Source organism: Octodon degus, unplaced genomic scaffold, assembly GCF_000260255.1.
Source record: "Octodon degus isolate 3935 unplaced genomic scaffold, OctDeg1.0 scaffold00125, whole genome shotgun sequence".
Classification (NCBI taxonomy): Eukaryota; Metazoa; Chordata; class Mammalia; order Rodentia; family Octodontidae; genus Octodon; species Octodon degus.
The window spans coordinates 3281417-3300071 of record NW_004524701.1 but is presented as its reverse complement, the minus strand read 5'-3'; the positions used below and the strand labels follow the sequence as shown (position 1 = coordinate 3300071).

General features: G+C 38.7%; 1 protein-coding gene across 1 annotated transcript in view; it reads right to left on the bottom strand.

Moving 5' to 3' along the window:
• The window catches only part of Bmpr1b (bone morphogenetic protein receptor type 1B), a 482076-nt gene that overhangs the window by 306525 nt on the left and 156896 nt on the right, over positions 1–18655 (bottom strand). The gene's annotated exons all lie outside the window — the stretch shown is intronic.

The following is an 18655-nucleotide window of genomic DNA, read 5'->3' as shown; positions in this document are numbered from 1 at the left end:
CGGCCCACGCTGCGCCTGGGCTGGGACTGGTCCCGCCGGCGCAGGGTAGCAGGAAGCTCTCCACACACTCACCGGACCTGGGCTAGGACTGGGTCTTGCAATTTAATTTATGAAGACAGATGAAAATATAACTTCTGCAAAACTCTAGAAACTTAAAGTGTGCAAAGTAAAACTATGACAATCACAGTTATTTTTTTCAAAATATAAACTTCTTTTAGGATTAAGGAACAAACACATAGGCAGCTTCTGATGTTCCTAGTGTTAGAATATAATCAAAGAAATCATATAATGGCTAAGAAAACACCAAGGTCAAATGATGGCTTATGTTTAGCTTTACAATTATAATACAGAGAACTCACAGCTACAAAATGTTAATCATATAGAATCATCTCTTAAATGTTAAAAACTCCATTCCCTAACTTTTCCTGTACTGAAATAGATGTTTTCATAATCAAGCCTTGATTTAACTGTCAAAAGCAGTGCGCACTCATGGCTGTGCACACACACACACATATATTATCAATTTTAGAGGTAAAATCAACCTCAACAAATCAACAACAGAGTAAATGCTTTTTCAGACCCCTTAGAAAGATACTAGTCATTTTTATTCCTTCAGGTTAGTATTAGTAAAGATATATTTTTTAACAAATCCCCAAAGAGGTTTACACAGGACTACATCATTGAATGAAAATAAATCTCAAGAAGCAGAAAGTGTTCACTGCCATCCTCGCTAAAAGATTGCTTGTTCTGCCTACAAAGTCTGCAGGGTCACAAAACACTCTAGTACCAACCAACTCCAGTATTAACCAGGAGCTCTCTAGCCACATCCCACAGATAGCTGCAGACAGCCCAATTTCCTTTCCTTTTTCGATCTATATTTGCATAACATTTTAGCATCAAACACAGCATTGAGTATTATCATTTTTTCCTATTTCGAAATGTTCATCTGGTTTTTTCCAATAACTGGACACAAAAGAAGCATAATAGTTTAGGAAATTTTCCAATTGTTTAATTTAATAATTGTGTGTTACATAGTGTACTTTTTAGAGCTTTCAGAGATGACAAATGTCACACATCTCATAAACACTGAAGCATTTGCTAATGAATCCTTTGAAGTGCCATATGTTCAAATTTAGCCAACGGATTGCTGTAAGGTCCAACAATCAGAATAACTTTCCTTGATTCAACTTCCAAACCGAGCAACACTTTTTAAAAGAACTTAATATATAATTTAACAATGGAGCTGACATGTAGCAGGATAAGTCTTCAAGAATTGATTTTTAGAGTGAGTGGATCTATTTGTCTAAGATCTCTATATTTGTTTTAAAAATAGAGACAAAACGTTTCAATTTTCTCATAGATTATAAATCAAAGAAAATTGAAGGCAGCTACATAAACAGTTCACGGGCTACATCTGTTCCCCGGGCCTCGGTGCTCTCTAATGTACTGCATTTGGCCTGTTCACCCCTTCACCACCATCTCTGAATAAACATGTCTTAAAGCACCATTAATCTATACAACATAGAACATTTTTCTTTCAAGAACAAACACATTTGAAACTTTGGACTAGCTATACAATTGTAAAAGCAAGCAGAAAAAAGAATTTAGTGATACATGTTTACATTAAAAGTCGAACAGGGTACTACCACATCTCTCCAACAAGAAGATGCATTAAAGAACTTGAGACATTCATACTCAGTATTTTCTTTTCTATTATTTTTCTTCTGTATCTTAGAAGTTATTTACAGAATAACTTTCCAGCCTAGTACTCAGAGAACCCAGAGGAGGAAATCTATATTTTCATTGTAAATTTATGGACATTTTAAATATACAATAATGATCAAAATACTTTTCTCATCATTTTAAGTATACATAAACTATGAAAGAACAGACAACAAAAAGCTAGCAGAAAAAGCAGGATGAGACTGTCTAAACAAACATAACAAGTTTACTTTCCTCACCTAATTTCCAAATAACTAAACACCAAATCAACTCTTAGAAAAGTGATGAAAAGACAGATATGTTGAAGGAAATGAATGTCTCATTTTAAAAATACCTTTAAACTGTTCTATCTGGAATCATACGCAAAATAAGGTGCTGTCAACAGGAAGCCCTTGAAGAGCCATCTTCCAAAATAAACAAGGGACAATCGTGGACCAGTATCACATATCACAACCCTATGGAAAGACTCCATGGAAATGCCTGTAACGTCCTCAGGGCTCACTCTCTCGCTGTCTCCCTTGGCCCCTCCTCCTCCTCCACTGCGGCCTCCCCACACCGCCCACCCCCTGCCCTCTCTACCACAATGGCTATGCTTGTTGAAGGAAAATAGCTGGGGAAGGTACAAACGCTCACTGTGTAAGAAAAGCTGGTCTTTGCCAATGTATTAGAGAAAGTGTTGAAGAACAGCTGATCTAGGTGAAAATATAACCCCTGAAATAGTGCCAGGGTCAGAAAGACCCAGGGTAATCTTCAGCGCACAAGGAGAGCTATTTGTGTACTTGTGAGGAGAAAATGGGCACCAGATTATTTCCTTACTGCAAATAAGTCAGGGAAATGCAGGTTAGTTGTGCTTTTTTAAGTATATTTTACCTCACTTCTTATGGGGTTACCAGAATATTAGCAATGCCCTGCTAATGAGATATATGTGATCCCTTTCAAGGTGGAAGTAAGCAACACTGTATTAGAGTGAAATGTGAGGCAACCTTACAATTTCTAAATTCAATTTCAGTAACTACATTAACATGACAAGGTTCTCAAGAAATGCCAAAGACAACAGAAGTGAACTGCTTACCTTGAGGAGCACATTTCGCTCCAGGACTCACTTTGTACCTCGGCCTATCTTGTGCTTAGTATCTGATCTGGGCTCCACCACACAGCAGTGGGTTTGCTCCATCATCCTGGCCTTGTTTGAGATCAATGCATCCCATTTACATGGTGCCTTCTTCTGGTAGAGCTCAAAATGCCATCTTGCAAGAACGGAAACACACCAAGAAATTTGGCCTGAGGTTATTTGAGACTCCAACTGTAAAACAACTGGTGAACCCAGTTCTTGAGCACTGAATAAAGAACATTTCTTTCTCACTGATTAGAAAAATCCCATTTAAATTTTTGTTTATAAGAGACAGACTCAGCTGTTCTTTATTAGCATGATATTGAAATGTGTTTCCTGAATAAAAAAAGAACAAGAAAGGTAATATTTGCCCTTAGAACTTATGCATTTATTTCTTCTGAGGAAGCCCACCCACAACATGCTAAAGGATCTACTTCACATAAATTTCCTCAGTATTAAAATGGCACTGGGATGAGGCCACATTAAGATAGCCTGAAATGTTCAGCACTGTTGACAGAGAGGACCTGTCCTGGGATTAACGACAAACCCCAACTGCCACCTCTGGAGCCAAAAGAAAACACTACATTTGCAGTTTCCTCTTTGAAAAGGTAATATTATTTTTGTCTAAAAACCAGGACTGGGGAGATAGCTCAATAGAATAATCACTTGCCTGGCAAGCACATGGGCCTGAGTTCAATCACTGGTTCTGAAAATAAATAAATAAAATAAAATAAAAAACCCTATGATTCATTATTTTGTAATCTTAACTCCTTTCATGTCATAGATTTATAATGCAGTCAAATGCTTTATTTCATGTATGTGTCACATTTTCTTGCTGCTCAACTAATAGTATATCAAGAAAAAAATCAAACATAATTATTACTAACACTAAAATGCATTGCATGCCATAGTGCTGGACTTTTGTTTCTGTCACAGTCATTAAAACCTTCCAGGACTGGGCTGGAGAGATAGCCTGGTGGTCTAAGCACCTACCGGGCAAGCGCAAGGACCAAGGTTCGATCCTCAATACTAAATGAAATGCCAGTCCTGTGATGAGTCACACACCTAAACCAGGTGAGGTGGAGCACATCTGTAATACCAGAGGTGGGGAGGCTGGGACAAGAGGATTACTATGAGTCCAAGCTGCGTAGAGAGACCCTGTACTAAATAAATTAAAAAATATTTTTAAAAAAACTTACAGGACTAATAGACTCACTTTACAGATAAACAAGTAGAGACTCAGAACATAGGCATATCCACCTCCACAGCAAAGCTCACCATCACATTCATCCTGCAGAAATAGCGTCACCAGGCACTGTTGGAAAATGCACCAAAATGTGCAAACTTGAATTAGCTGCTTACCTAATAACCATTTAAGATTTTCAACAGCCAATCTCTAATAATTCATCTACTGGAAAGTGGACAGCTGGAGCCAAAGTAAAAGTCAGGTCATTTTCTTCCCACTCTGCCTCAGAACAAATCTTTGGGAGTCTTTCAAGGTCCAATTCAAGCATTACATTTTTATCTATACTGAGATAACTACTTCTTTACTGGGTCATAAAATTTTTATTAGACTATTAATTATACCTAAAACTATCTTTTCTTCTTGTCTTCTATGTCCAATACAGTACCTCATCCATGCTCAATAAAGCCTTGTGTTCAATAAATGCTTGTTGAGTGAATGCAAGTACAGATAAAAACGTTCCCCTGTAGAGTCAGAGAAAAGAAAGCCCGTGCCATATAATTATGAATACCACTCAAACCTTGTATTAAAGCTTCACAAACTTTAACATGTATTTGAATCTCATTAAAAGGCAACTGAAGGTGAGATCTGAGACTGTGCAGTTCCATAAGTCTCAGGTGGTGACAGTGGTACTGGTTCCCAGACCACCTTTTTGTGTGGCAAGGAAGTAATCTGCTGGCATAACACAAACCACACTTGGTGAACTGGTTAGAAAGTTGCATGTTCCCCTTGGATCTTGACATGCATTTAGCCCTGGCACCAAACCCCAACTTATTAAACTTAATAACTAAGACCAATTATGTGTTTATGTGAATTTCCCTAAATGAGACATACCATTTTTAAAGGATTATTTTTAATCATGTTTGTATATTCAGTCCCGAGAGAGAACAGTGCTTTACATGTAGGAAAGACTCAATTTCATATTAGATAAGTAAATAAAAAATTAAGTACTTGAAGGTAAAAGCTACCACTGATTTTGTCTATCTGCCTGTCATAATGCTTAACGTGGTCCCTTGGACAGGAGACACTAAATAAATGCCAAATGAACAAATGACCGAATAAGCATGCCATTGCTTCTCTGGAAATCATCAGGATTTTAATTGCCCTGATCAATGCCAATTTCTGGCACCTGACCACAGTTCTAACGGACTGCATAAGCCCTAGATATTCACGAATCTACAATGGTGGAGAGGTCATACACAGCCTCTTTGCTATTCCATTTTTGAATGTCATCTTTTACCCTCTTTCACTTCAACATTTCCTTTTTGTCTGCCAGGATTAAAAAATGTAGTCACTATGGTTTTAAGTTCAGGCTTGCTGCTACTTTAAAAACCGCTAGTACCAGAAATATTAGTGTTAACCTTAGGATGTAAACCACCTGGTTTCCCATTTGGTGTTTAAGTGTCACAGTCTGAGTTTTACATACACAAAAAAATCAGTGAAGTGAGGCTGGGGAGATGGCTCAGCGGAATAAGCGCTTGCCTGGCAAGTGCAAGGGCCTGAGTTCAATCCCTGGTTCTGCCAAGAAATAAGAAAATAAAAAAATCAGTGAATTGAAAAGATAGCAATGAAATTCTGCATTCACTTCCTAAATGCACCATGTTAACAGGCTTTTGTTACCTGAGTTCACACATATAATCTACAAAAAAATGCTTAAAATATCAAGAGGATATGACCGTTTCATTGAGCCAAGTTTCATCACATTACAAGTTTTAGTAAGGCCATAACAATGGCATGTAGACTGGAGAAATGCTAAAACTATTTAAGTTACCAAACATGCTAAGATATTAAAAGCTTAGTAAACCAAGCCAATACTGCTAAGCACTTAACAATGTAGAATGCAAATGCTAGGGTGCTGTCAATACTACAAGATATACAGTATCCCAGAAAAAGCTGAGCAAATGCAGAAAACAAAGCTGCAGCAAAATAACAGAATAGGATAAAAACCACTATTACCTTTAAAATTGTAATATAAATAGCTTTAGGGGCAGACAGCAGACTTAAAATGATGCAGTATTTGTCTTTCCCTTTAAACATTTCTAAGATGGATTGCACTGTGCTCCCCTCCAATCATACAGTGAAAACCTAGCCACCAACATGCTGAGACCCAGACAAGCATCCTCCGAGAGGTGGAATGTGTAGATGGGGTCTTGGATACAGACCCTCATGATAGGAGCAGTGACCTTATAAGAGGAAAGGAAGAGAACTGACCTGACTGTCCACTAACTGAGGACATGAGGTTGTAGGTGGCAGCGTGCACACCAGGAAGAGGGTCCTCCCCGGAACCCAGCCATGCTGACCCCCGATTTGGACTTGCAGCCTCCACAATTGTGATTTCTGTTATGTACTCTATCCAACCTATAGCTATTTTGTTATAGCAACCTAACACAATAAAACTTCTCTGATTGCCTTTTATGCTTTTACATAAGAATTACTGTAGGTCCTAATAATGTCCACATCATTTAAACCATCATAAATGTATTTTTATGATATAGTAAGTCATTCAGAAGTAGACTTAGTAAATAAACACTCATTCTTCACCTTCCAGTTGATCATAAAAAAGCAGAACAAAGAGAAAACCTCCACATTTACTTTCACAAATAATTCAGAAATACACTTCAGGAGTAGGGGGCTGCCTCATTAGCACTGAGTGCAGACATGGAGACATTCCCCAGCACAAAACCTCTTTCAGCAGCATCAGAGAGAGAATGCTTTCTGCGTGTGTCACTCCTCAGGCCCAAGCCTCCAGCACGCTTCTTGTTATATGCAATTAGCTCCATGCCAAGATTTCGTACGTTTCATAATAAATCCCTTGACCGCATTAACTGTAGGCTTGGCAAAGTTGGAAAGGCTCTATTCACGAAGGCAGAAAACAAGCCACAAGACATATCCCACAGCAGAATGCACTTGCTCAATGCCAAAACACGACAGATTTCAACAGCCTGCCTTGCTCTCCATCTATGCGGGGTGAGCTGGGGGTAGGAAAATACAACCTGCCATGCGACTATGATTAGAGGACGCAAGGGTCCGGGCATTTGTTTTCTTCCTCCTCCTCAATCTTGTTGCTGGCCTCAGCCCTAACCCTAACTCTCACAACCCACCCACGAAAACCTGAAGTCACTTCAGAGCTGAGAGGCAGCATTTGCCCTCATTTAAACAGTAACCATCTGTTGCTCACAGGAAGACCGCGGCTCCTTCTCAGGTTTCCTGCGCTGGAACACTAAGGCCGGGGTATTACAGGGATTCTGTGTGGGAAAGTTCTCCACAGGACAGCAGGAGCAAGGGAAGAGTTGGGCGCTCAGAACCAAGGGCGACTTCCTCAGTTCACAAGAGGAAATCAATGAATTCTCACTTGGTTTTAGTGAAAAGTATCAGCCCTCCAGCACTTTATGGTCCTTTGAGGGGCCATATGCATATGCCTTGATACTGCAAGAAACTAGATTTTCAATCTTATTTTCATTTTGCTAATAAGAACCTCCATGGCATATCTGGGAAATGCAGACGATTCACAGTTGTCACAAGGCTGATAGATGTTAGGCCCTGAAAATGCCTGTAACACACAAGATACTTCATTCTAGACATTAAGGATTCTGGCTTATTAACAAAAAGAAAACATTTTAGTCACAGGTAAATTACAATAAAAATAGAAAAAGTCAGGGACTAAAACATCATTATTAAAACTCCAATAACTTCCTTTTTGGATAATATATTGGGAACATCAACAATGTATTATTTATAGCAAAAACTGGTTAAGAGGAAGTCCCAGATCTTACACAGGAGACTATTGGTACTAATACACACTAAACAAACATTGCCACAAATTTCTTTATGGTCCTTTGAGGTGCCAGTATATATTTAAAACAAGAAAAATAAATTTCCTGAAACGTTTATTTTTCCAAGAGAAAAAAAATACACTCACTTTTATTTTTTTATTTTTTATTTATTTTATTTTATTTTTATTTTTTTTATTTTTTATTTTTTGGTGAAACCAGGGATTGAACTCAGGTCCTTGCTCTTGCAAGGCAAGCACTTGTGCTACTAAGCACTTATTCTTCCCGGCTCTACACTCACTTTTAAATTTGGTATTATGTACAATATAATTTAAAATGTTTTAATACTAGCAAAATGCCCTCGCTTTTCAGAGTATGAAACAACAATTTCCTTTGCTATGGTTTCCTTAGATATCAATCACTATGACACACTGAGATACATCATTAATAGCTTTTCTAACAATAAAGTCCAATACAACAATTTGGTTTCACATAAATAACCTCCCTAAATCAATCTTAAAATATTTTAAAATGGTTCTAATCTAGAAAAATTTGGGTCACTGGATTATTTAATTCATGGGTGTAAGAAAAACAGAGTTAGCCTTCCTCTGCCCCAATCCATTTCGACACTTGGCAGTTGTAGACACAGATACTGTGCAATCGCTCTCCTTTGGTTCCCTTATCTGTAGCAGGATCAGTGACAGCACTTGCTCAAATAGTTTTGAAAACAGTAATGCTTACACAGACCTCTGAGCAGGGCCTGACACATAGAAAATACTTAGTCTCAATATTATTATTCATGTTACCTTGAAGTCATATAATCCTTGAACACCACCTATTTCTACTATTTACACACACACTAAAATAAAACTGTCCTCATTTTTGTCTTTCTTTTCCTCCTCCTGATTTTCAGTCATGATTTCTCATCTCCATCCTCGCTTCAGTCTTACATTCACTCACTGCTAATCTCTTTGATGAAGTTTTCCAGTCAATGTTTGGTCAGAGGCAGCTCAAGTTCTAGCAGATCCATGAGAGAGAGCAGACAGGTAGAAAACACCTATCCCTATGTTCGGGGGAGACGGCTCAGTGGAATAAGCGCTTGCCTGGCAAGCTCAAGGGCCTGAGTTCAATCCCCGGTTCCAAAAAAAAAAAAGAAAGAAAGAAAGAAAGAAAGAAAGAAAGAAAGAAAGAAAGAAAGAAAGAAAGAAAGAAAGAAAGAATCTCCATTCTGCACTTTGAGAATAATACTAGCATTAACAATAATATTAACAATAATAAAACTTTTTTGTTGACATAAATGTTGGTTTGAAAATATGATAGCAGGCTCTATTCTGCCTTTGTAAATGACTGGTTGTTTTTGCTTACTGATCTTAAATATGTTTTTCTCATCTCTGAAACAGGCTAAATATTAAAGTTAACTATGTGGGGCTATTTTCCCCATTTAAACACTTTCATTTTGCAGAGATTCAGGGTTTGGGTTTGTGTGGGCTTTACTCTGTTTTGTTGTTGGTTTCTCAAAAAAATGAAAAGCTTCAAATATGAGTTCGATGACCCATTTTGTTCCTTCCTGTCATTTGCATTCTCTTGGTAGTTTTTCTGCTTCCTAGAGGGCCCTTATTCATTTTCATTAAGTCTATTCTTCCATGAGTATTCCATAATTTATATTCATTTTTGAGACAATTTTATCTTTCTCCCATTGTTCCTTTTTCTTTTTCTTTAATCATTAAATTTCTGATAAAAAGTAGCTTTCTTTTGTTTTTTATTTAGTACAGAGTCTACAGGGTATAGGGTCTACAGGGTCTCACTATACAGATCGGACTCATAGTGACTCTCCTGTTTTCAGCCTCCAAAGCACTGGGATTACAGGTGCACGCCACCACGCCCATCTCAGTTGCAGTCTCAGCGCACCCCAGGGACGGGGCCAGCATGGCACACAGGGGATTGAACCCCAGCCGCTGCAGGGGATTGAACCCCAGCAGCTGTGCTAAGCCTAAGCAGGTGCTTTAGTCTACTCAGCTATTTGGCCGGCCCAAAGGTAGCTTTCTTAAAGTATATTTAATTCTTCTCAGGGTATATACTCAGTTTTCTCCTGCCTTCTGGTTTTTCAAGGGGAACAGGCACTATTTCCCTTAAGTAAGCTGGGTAAAATTCATTACCTCATTTTCTTGATAGATGTGCATTCATTCTATTTTCTTTGTGTTCATTTTGCTGCATTGGCATCTTGTATTAAATTCCTGCTTTAACGGCTTCTTTTTCTGTCAGTTTGACAGTGCCTCTGTGTGCCAGTTGGTTAGTTTAACTAACTAATTGGTTAGTTCTAGTTGGTTGGTTGGCAGGTTGTTTTGGTAGTAATCATCAAAGTCTGCGGTTTTCTTCTGTCTCACAGGATCCTATACCCCCTTTTTTTCTTTGTGTTAGCTTTTATTGTATCAAATACCTGAGATAACCTGTTTTACAACACAAAAGGCTTACTCTGGCTCAGTTTGGACACCTCAGTCCATGGTCAGATTTCTCCACTGTTTCTGGGCCTGGGGGGGGCATTGTAGAAGTGTGTGGCAGAGCTCACCTCACAGCAGACAGGAAGTCAACAACAAGACAAAGGGGCTCAAGCTGCACAGTCCCCTTGTACCACAAGAACCCAATGACCTAAGAATCCACTCCCAAGGCTCTAAACTGGGAATGAAGTTTTTAACACAGAGCCCTTCAGAGAAAACTGCAGTTCCAAATGATAGCACAAATCAGTTGCCACAAGACTCTTCTTCCTGTCTTTTTGTCTTGTTCACTTTCCTGTAAAACTCTGCACTTGGAAGACCACCCCATCAAATTATTAGACAAGATGTTTAAACAGTTCATACTTTGAAATTTTGTCCTTATACTCTTTATCTCAATCTGCCCAGATTCTTCTTTAGTGTTCCCATATTTCAATAACTTGTGATGTTTGTGACAAGCTCCCCAAGTCTTCCTTATGCTCCCTAGTGCACCCCCTCATTCTATCCCCCAGCAATGTTTCCTATCTGGGCAGGGTGCCACAGAGCTTGCAGAGTCTACAGTTATGGCATTCGCTGTCTTCTGTAACTGGGAGCAAATTTTAAGTGTAATTTTATTTCACATCTTTTCAAATTAGATATGAAGAAGTTACTTAAAAAACACTAACCACTGTATTTATCTATATAGAAAGGATATGGTCATTTTAAAATGCAATCTCCCTAATGATGAAAGCAATTTTGCATTATAATACCATAGTATGACACACAAAGCACAGAGCCCTTACATCAAAAGGAGGATTTCGGGGGATCAATTCTCCAACATGTTCTCTAACTTGGGAGCTGCTTTATAAATGAATAACAAAAAGAACTATGTTCAAACCTACTGGATAAGTCCATCTACTGCCTTCTGCTTTTATTTTAGTTTTACTTGAAAACTAAAATCAAGCTTTAGGTATATGCATATTATATATTTTTATATTACAGACTGTTTAATCCTTTACCAAATGTAGTAGCTTTTTAAATCAGTTCTTTGCTAAAGTATTTCCATCCAGTCATACTTTAACTACTATTTGGCGGAGATGATAGGTAAGTAAGTAGGTAGGCAGATCATAGATAGGTAGATAGATAGATAGGCAGGGGCATCATTTTAGCTATTTCTTCTTGCAAGGACTTTTAATTATTGTTGACATTATGTACTTGCTAGGGGACAATTGCAAAGGTAAGAGATAACAATCATAAATACATATGCACCCAATGTAGGAGTACCCAACTATATAAGACAAATTTTAACAGACATGAAAAATCAAATCAGTGGGTCACAGATGAAATTAAAAGAAAAAAATTAATATTTACAACCAAACACTGTAGGTTGCAAAGAAATCTGTCACAAAAGGGAAATTTATAATGCTAAATTCTTACATCAGAAAAACAGAAAGAGCCCAAATAAACAATTGTACCTCAAGCTCCTAGAAAAAGAAAAGCAATTCAACCCAAAGACAAAAGGCACAAAATTATAAAGATAGGAGCAAGGGCTGGAGAGATAGCTCAGTCGCATAAGCACTTGTCTGGCAAGTGCAAGGTCCTGAATTCAATCCCCAGTTCTGCAAAAATAAATAAATAAATAAATAAATAAATAAATAAATAAATACATAAATAGATAGATAGAGATCAGAGCAGAAATAAATGCAATGTAGACATAGAAAACAATACAAAGAATTAATGAATCAAAGAGCTGGTTCTTTGAAAGAATAAATAAAATTGAAAAACCCCTAAGCAACCTCATCAAAAAAAAGGAAAAGGAAAAATTTAAATTCATGCAATAAAGAATGAAAAAGGTAAAATCACTACAGAGCCTACAGAAATTCAGAGGATCATGAATACAACTTATAAAATCATTACTCTCACAAAATAGAAAATGCAGAAGAAATGGACACAGTCTTAGATACATATGAATTACCAAAACTGAATTAAGAAGATATACAAATTCTGAACAATCCTATAAACACTACATGAAATTAAAAATATGATCAAAAACCTACCAACAAAGAAAAGCCCACATTCTGATGGATTCACAGCTGAATTCTACAAGAAATTTGGAAGATTTAATGCCAAGTCTTTTAAATTCTTCAATGAAATTAAAAGGGCAGCAATTCTCCCAAACTCATTCCTAGAGGCAAGTAATATTCTGATACCAAAACCAGAGAAAGACCCAAACACAAAAGAGAACTGCAGGCCAGTCTCGCTAATGAACACAGATGCAAAAATCCTCAATAAAATACTAGCAAATAAAATGCAGCAAATCATCAAAAAGTGTATATATTACCACTAACTGGGATTCATCCCAGGTATACAAGGATGGTTCAATATATACAAATCCAAAAATGTAATATACCACATTGACAAAATCAAAGACAAAACTCACATGATCATCTCAACAAAAAGTCAGAAAAACCTTTTAACAAAGTGCAACACTCACTTATGATAAAAACCCTGCAGAAAATTGGAATAAATGGTCTTTACCTCAACCACATAAAAGCCATCTATGACAAACCAATAGCCAACATCATTCTAAGTAGTCAAAAACTGAAAGCCTTCGCAAGACAAGAATGTCTACTGCCTCCACTCCTATTCAATATAGTTCTGGAAACATTAGCCAGAGCAATTAGACAAGAGAGTCAAAAGGAATAAGGATTGGAAGAGAAAAAGCAAATTATCATTATTTGCAGATGACATGTATTGCACATAAAAAAACCTGAAAAACTCCACCAAAAGGCTTGATTCAACAACCAAATTCAGTAGCATAGCAGGATACAAAGACAGCACTCAAAAACCAAGAGCATTTCTATACACAATGAACACATTGAGAGAGAAATTAGGGAAACCACACATTTCACAATAATATCCACAAAAAAATGAAATAGTTGGAAATTAACCTCACAAAGAAAGTAAAAGATTCATACATTAAAAATTACTGTACTTTTAAAAAAGAGATTGAAGAGGATTTCAGAAAATGAAAAGATACTCCTTGCTCCTGGATAAGAAGAACCAACACTGTGAAAATGCCCATACTTCCAAAATTGTTACACAGATTCAATGCAATCCCAAGTACAATGTCATTGGTATACCTCACAGATCTAGAGAAAAAATTCCTAAAATTCATCTGGAACCAGAAGATACCTAGAATATCTAAAGCAATCCTAGGCAGTAAAAGTGAGTCATGAAGCATCACAATTCCTGACTTGAAATTATATTATAAAACTGCTATGATAAAATCAGCATGGTACTGGCAAAAGAAACAGACCTGAGGATCAATGAAACAGAGTAGAAGATGCAGACGCAACTTCAAACACAGCAACCTTCTCTTTGACGAAGGGACCAAACATGTTCACTGGAAGAAAGATAGCCTCTTTAATAAATGGTGCTCGAAAAACTGGCTTTCCAAATGCCAAAGGCTAAAATTAGGCCCATGCCTATCACCATGCACAAAACTATAGTCAAAATGGATCAAAAATCTAAATATTAAAACTTAAACATTTAATCTACTGGAGGAAAAAGTGTGTAGAAATCAAAGACATAGGGGAAGGTAGAGAGTTCATGAACAATAACCAAACTGCACAAGAATTACTTCACATATTCAACAACTGAGATCTCATTTTTTAAAAAAGTTTCTGCTTGTCGAAAGAAGTCACCAACATAGCAAAAAGAAAATCTACAAATTAGGGGGAAAAAAGTATAGACTACTGTCCCTCTGACAAAGGACTACTATCTAGAACATATAAAGAATGTTTTAAAAGTCAGGCATCCCAACTTTAAAGACCCAATTCAAATATGGGTCTGAGATGAATATACATACTTCTCACAAATGAAGAAATACAAATGACAAATATCAAAAAATGTTCAACATCCTTGGTCATTTAAGAGAAGTAAATTAAAACAACACTGATATTCCATCTTAGTCCAGCAAGAATGCCTATCATCAACAAGTCAACCAATAACAAATGCTGGAGGATCTGTGGGGGAAAAAAGAACTTTTCTCCACTGTTGGTGGGAGCACAGGCTGGTACCACTATGGAAACCAGTGTGGACAGTTCTCAAAAAGCTAGGATTGTAAGTCCCATTCAACCCAGCTATTCCCCTTACAGGTATTTTTCCAAGTCAACTGAAAATATTTATGTGTGCCTATGTTTATAGCAGTGCAACTTGTCATAGCCAAATCTTGAAAGCAATCCAAATGCCCATCAACTAAAAAATGGATAAAAAAAGTTGTGGTATTTTTACCTAATGGAGTGTCATACCACTATAAAAAAAGATTAAGTTGAGGCTTTTATAGGTAAATCAATGCAGCTAGAGACCATACTGGTAAGTGAAATAAAGCAGACTCGCATGTGCAAACATCTTATTGTCTTGCAAGAACATGAAAGCGAAAAAAAAAAAAACCTGAAAGATACAATAGAACCTGTGAAAGGGAAACAGTCTGTTCAGTGGGAAGGAAAAACTAGGATGAAGAAAGTACAAAAGAAAGAATGGGGAAAGACATATTTATGTATATATGCAGGATGGCTTGGATAATGGCATTGCTGATTTCTGCTGGTCTGTTGTAAGGAGCAGTTAATGCTTAAATTTTTTCTCTTTTTAAATTTCTTCCACTTTTTTTAAACAAATTTTGCATGTTTATATCCGGTAATCTAAACAACTAATTTAAAATCTCCAGCAACCATTATCAAATTCCTATTATTTTATTTAGTGAAATTCTATATCGTTTCTAATGTGGTTTTTTTAAACCATTTTATGTTCCTTTCAAAATATTGATGCTGAGAAAAGTGAATATTCATATGCCAAATATTCAACCTAGAACCTTCTTACTCTGACCAAGAGTCAATTCAAAATGAATCAACAACCTAAGGGGTGAAACTTGGTAACTGCTACAAGAAAATGGGAAATAACTGAAGTCATGGGCACAGGCAAAGACTTCCTGACTCTTTCAAGTAACACAGGAAATAGTACCAAGATCAGTAATAGAGCTTACATCAAATTTAAAAGCTTCTGAATGACAAGGGGATGAGGAGGGAGTGAAAGCACACACACACATAGAAAAGAAACTATCAGAGAAGAGAACCAAGGGAAGGGAGTGCACTGGAGTAGAGAAGAGGGAAGTGTGCTATAGTCACATACCTATTCTCTTGCATAACTATTATCCACTAGGGCTGTCCAGACAGCTCAGCAAACTAAAACACCAGCTTAGGCAGGCACAGGGACTGGGGTTCAATCCCCAGTGTTGTACTGGCCCCACCTCCGGGGTACCCTGAGATGGCGATTGAGACTGGGCGTGGTGGTGCACACCTGTAATCCCAGCATGTGGGAGGCTGAAAACAGGAAGATCACTATGAGTCTGATCTGCAGTGAGATCCTGTAGACCCTGTACTAAATGCATTAAAAAATAAAAATAAAATATAAACTTTTTAAAATTTTGTTTTTTAAATAATTAATTAATATCCACTAGTGAATGAGTCAGGGAAACCCACTTTATATCTTTACAGAAAGAGGTACACGGGTCAGCGGGATTGGTCCTGAGTTCAGTTCCCAGTACAAGAGACAAAAAAGCTGCAAAGTCATACTGCAAAGAGCACAGACAGAAGAGAAGATTGGGACTGTATTTTGTATAGATATAGCAAAGCAAGTCTGTACTGTACCAGGGTCTGTGCTGCACCACAAGGCATCAGTGCACAGGAGGGAATGAGCCTGTCTAGATTACAACGTGAGCAGTGGCTGCCAAGTGCTGCGCATATGGCAGCTACAGGCCATTTCTCTGAGGGGCAGGACTAAAGGCTTGCTCCAACCCTCTGATGCACAGATAAGGGGCCCTTCCTGGTAGCCACTCCAGAGCGCCCCCTCCCTTCTTTAAAAGGCAACAGCACCTCTATGGTGGGAGCTGAGGAGGTGCTGTACTGCCTGTCTGCCTGCATTAATGTTGGAGTCAAGAGGGGCGGTTTGATAGCCAGGAAAGACACTGCAGCAAGTTGCCCGAGTCCACCACAGTCATGATGGGGCTGAATGGAGAAAAGGCAAGGGGTGCAATTGTGACTGGCCAGGACATGCCCACTCCAGTGAGAAAGGAAAAAAAGAGTCAGATCCTGTACTGTCTCTCTCATTTCCTAATGAGTAGTTTCATCTTCCTTAATCTTAAGGGGAGCAGAATGGTGAAGGTCCAGCTTCTGTAATGGTTTCAAAGCTGATCTGGGCCACTTGTCCCCATCTACAAGAAGTAGGGTCCTGGCTCCTCTTCAGCAGACAGCTGGTCCGGAGCCTGCAGCATCAGCTGCTGAACTTAAAACATCTTTTGTCTGAAAGAAACAAACTTTACCAACAGTTTAAAGATACAGGGTAGTATGACTACTAGAGTGGAACTTCATTTCTGTCTGTGTCATCACATCTTGACATTCTGAAACATCAAGGATCTCCTCTCCCCAGTGTTTCTGGTTTAAAAACTGCCTCCAAAACTGCATCTGGCCTTCTTCACAAGGACAAACTATTGCCGATACGCCCCCACTTTGCAATGTTCTACTACCACTGTCTCCCAGGCGGCCATATTCTGCTAGCGTAGCAACTCATCCTCAGCGATGCCTCCTGCCTTATACCCAGGGGAGTCTCTATATAGAAACAAATTGCCCCTCTAGCTATTGAGGTGATTTGTAGCTGGCCCAACCAATCTATTCATCACCAGTAGCTATTCTAAAACCCAATAATCCCTGAATTTGAATTGGTCAAATGGAAGCCACTTCCACTTTTATTGTCCTCACAGATTAAGCCCATAGTAAGCATGCTTAGGCTTGGAAACACATTCCATCCAGACACCTCCTTAGCCGTGAGTAGCATTCCATTAGCAGGTCCATGGGGTGAGCGCCCAAAATTAAACCTTTTCATCTGCCAGCTCCATTTAGTCTGTAGCTATAAAATCTTTTCTGCACTACAACTAACACCTGGCAAACAGGATGAGAATGAAAAGGACAAAGTGTATGATTCCCTCCTCTACACCACTGAAGCTTTAGAAGTCAAAGCCAAAGTGACCTTTGTAGACAACCCAGAGCTTGTGAGTAGGTGAAGGTGCCCAGTAGATTGATAGCTGAATGTACAGAACAACGCATAAAGTTCATTCCAAGGCACCAACCCTGACTGAGAGCAGTAACTTGATGGCCGCAGGAGAGAATCTTAACTTTATCCTGATGGCAGAAGCTATACTCCTGGATTATGTGAACTGTACCCCATGAACATACATGTACATATGGGTTTCATTCACACAAAAACTGCAAGTGGGAAGCTGGTGTTTTCAAAGTCCACCTGCGGTGGAAAGGAACTCTCCTTTCTGACAGCACACACTGACGCCTGCTTTAAGTTTGGCACAAAGTACTACCTTGCTCAGCCATCAGGTCTACCGTGCTCCATGAGACTACACACTATGGCTGCCTTGGCCAGTCACAGGTCAACCTAGCAACCTGTTCCTCCTCTGTGTGTAGATTCACCCAAGCTCTACCACTTCCTGTAATGGGATACCCATATGCATCAACAGTGCCATCGCTCCCTTCTAAAGTGCTACCCCCTCCTCACCCCACCAAAGGACACAGTAGAGACCAAGCAAAATGGAACCTTAATGAATACTAGGTAGAGGAACACACTGAATGGGCCCAACACTACTGCCCTAACACTCCCCCAGATTCCAGAGCCATCCCCAGCTGACTGTCTAGTAACTATCCAAATACCAGAACAACACACAGCCAGACTGCTGACATCCCTCACAAGACCACTGGTAAGAGACAAATGCCCCACACGAATGAAGAGAAACCACAAGCTGATCAGGCAGAGACCCCCTAGAGAAATCCATCAACACAATCTGCTTACAGGAATACCCTGAGGGGCTCATGAGCTGCCCCGAGCCTAAGTCCCTCTGTTCTTCTGATCAGAGGACTGGAGAGCACTACTCTAGAGGTCCCTGCACCACCCTGTCCCACATCATTCCTGGCACCACTGTCCGGGCCACTCTTCTGAGCACAAGCTATTGTCATCTTCAGTACAGTCAGCCTCAGCTTATGAAAGCTTCACCCCTTGACTACCTTTTGCAACTCACTTTCTCCTTCTGGCAGGATTTTACTACTCAGAATTCTTTTTTATCTGCACGTATTCTCCCTCCAAGCCCCTTTTGCTTTACATTCCATCCATTTCCTCTGAATCTGTACTGAGCATGCTCTTATAGCTTTCTCAGCAAAACAGAACCCATTTTCCTTCTGTATCCAACCTTCTCAACATAGGAACTTTATGACTTAACAATAGG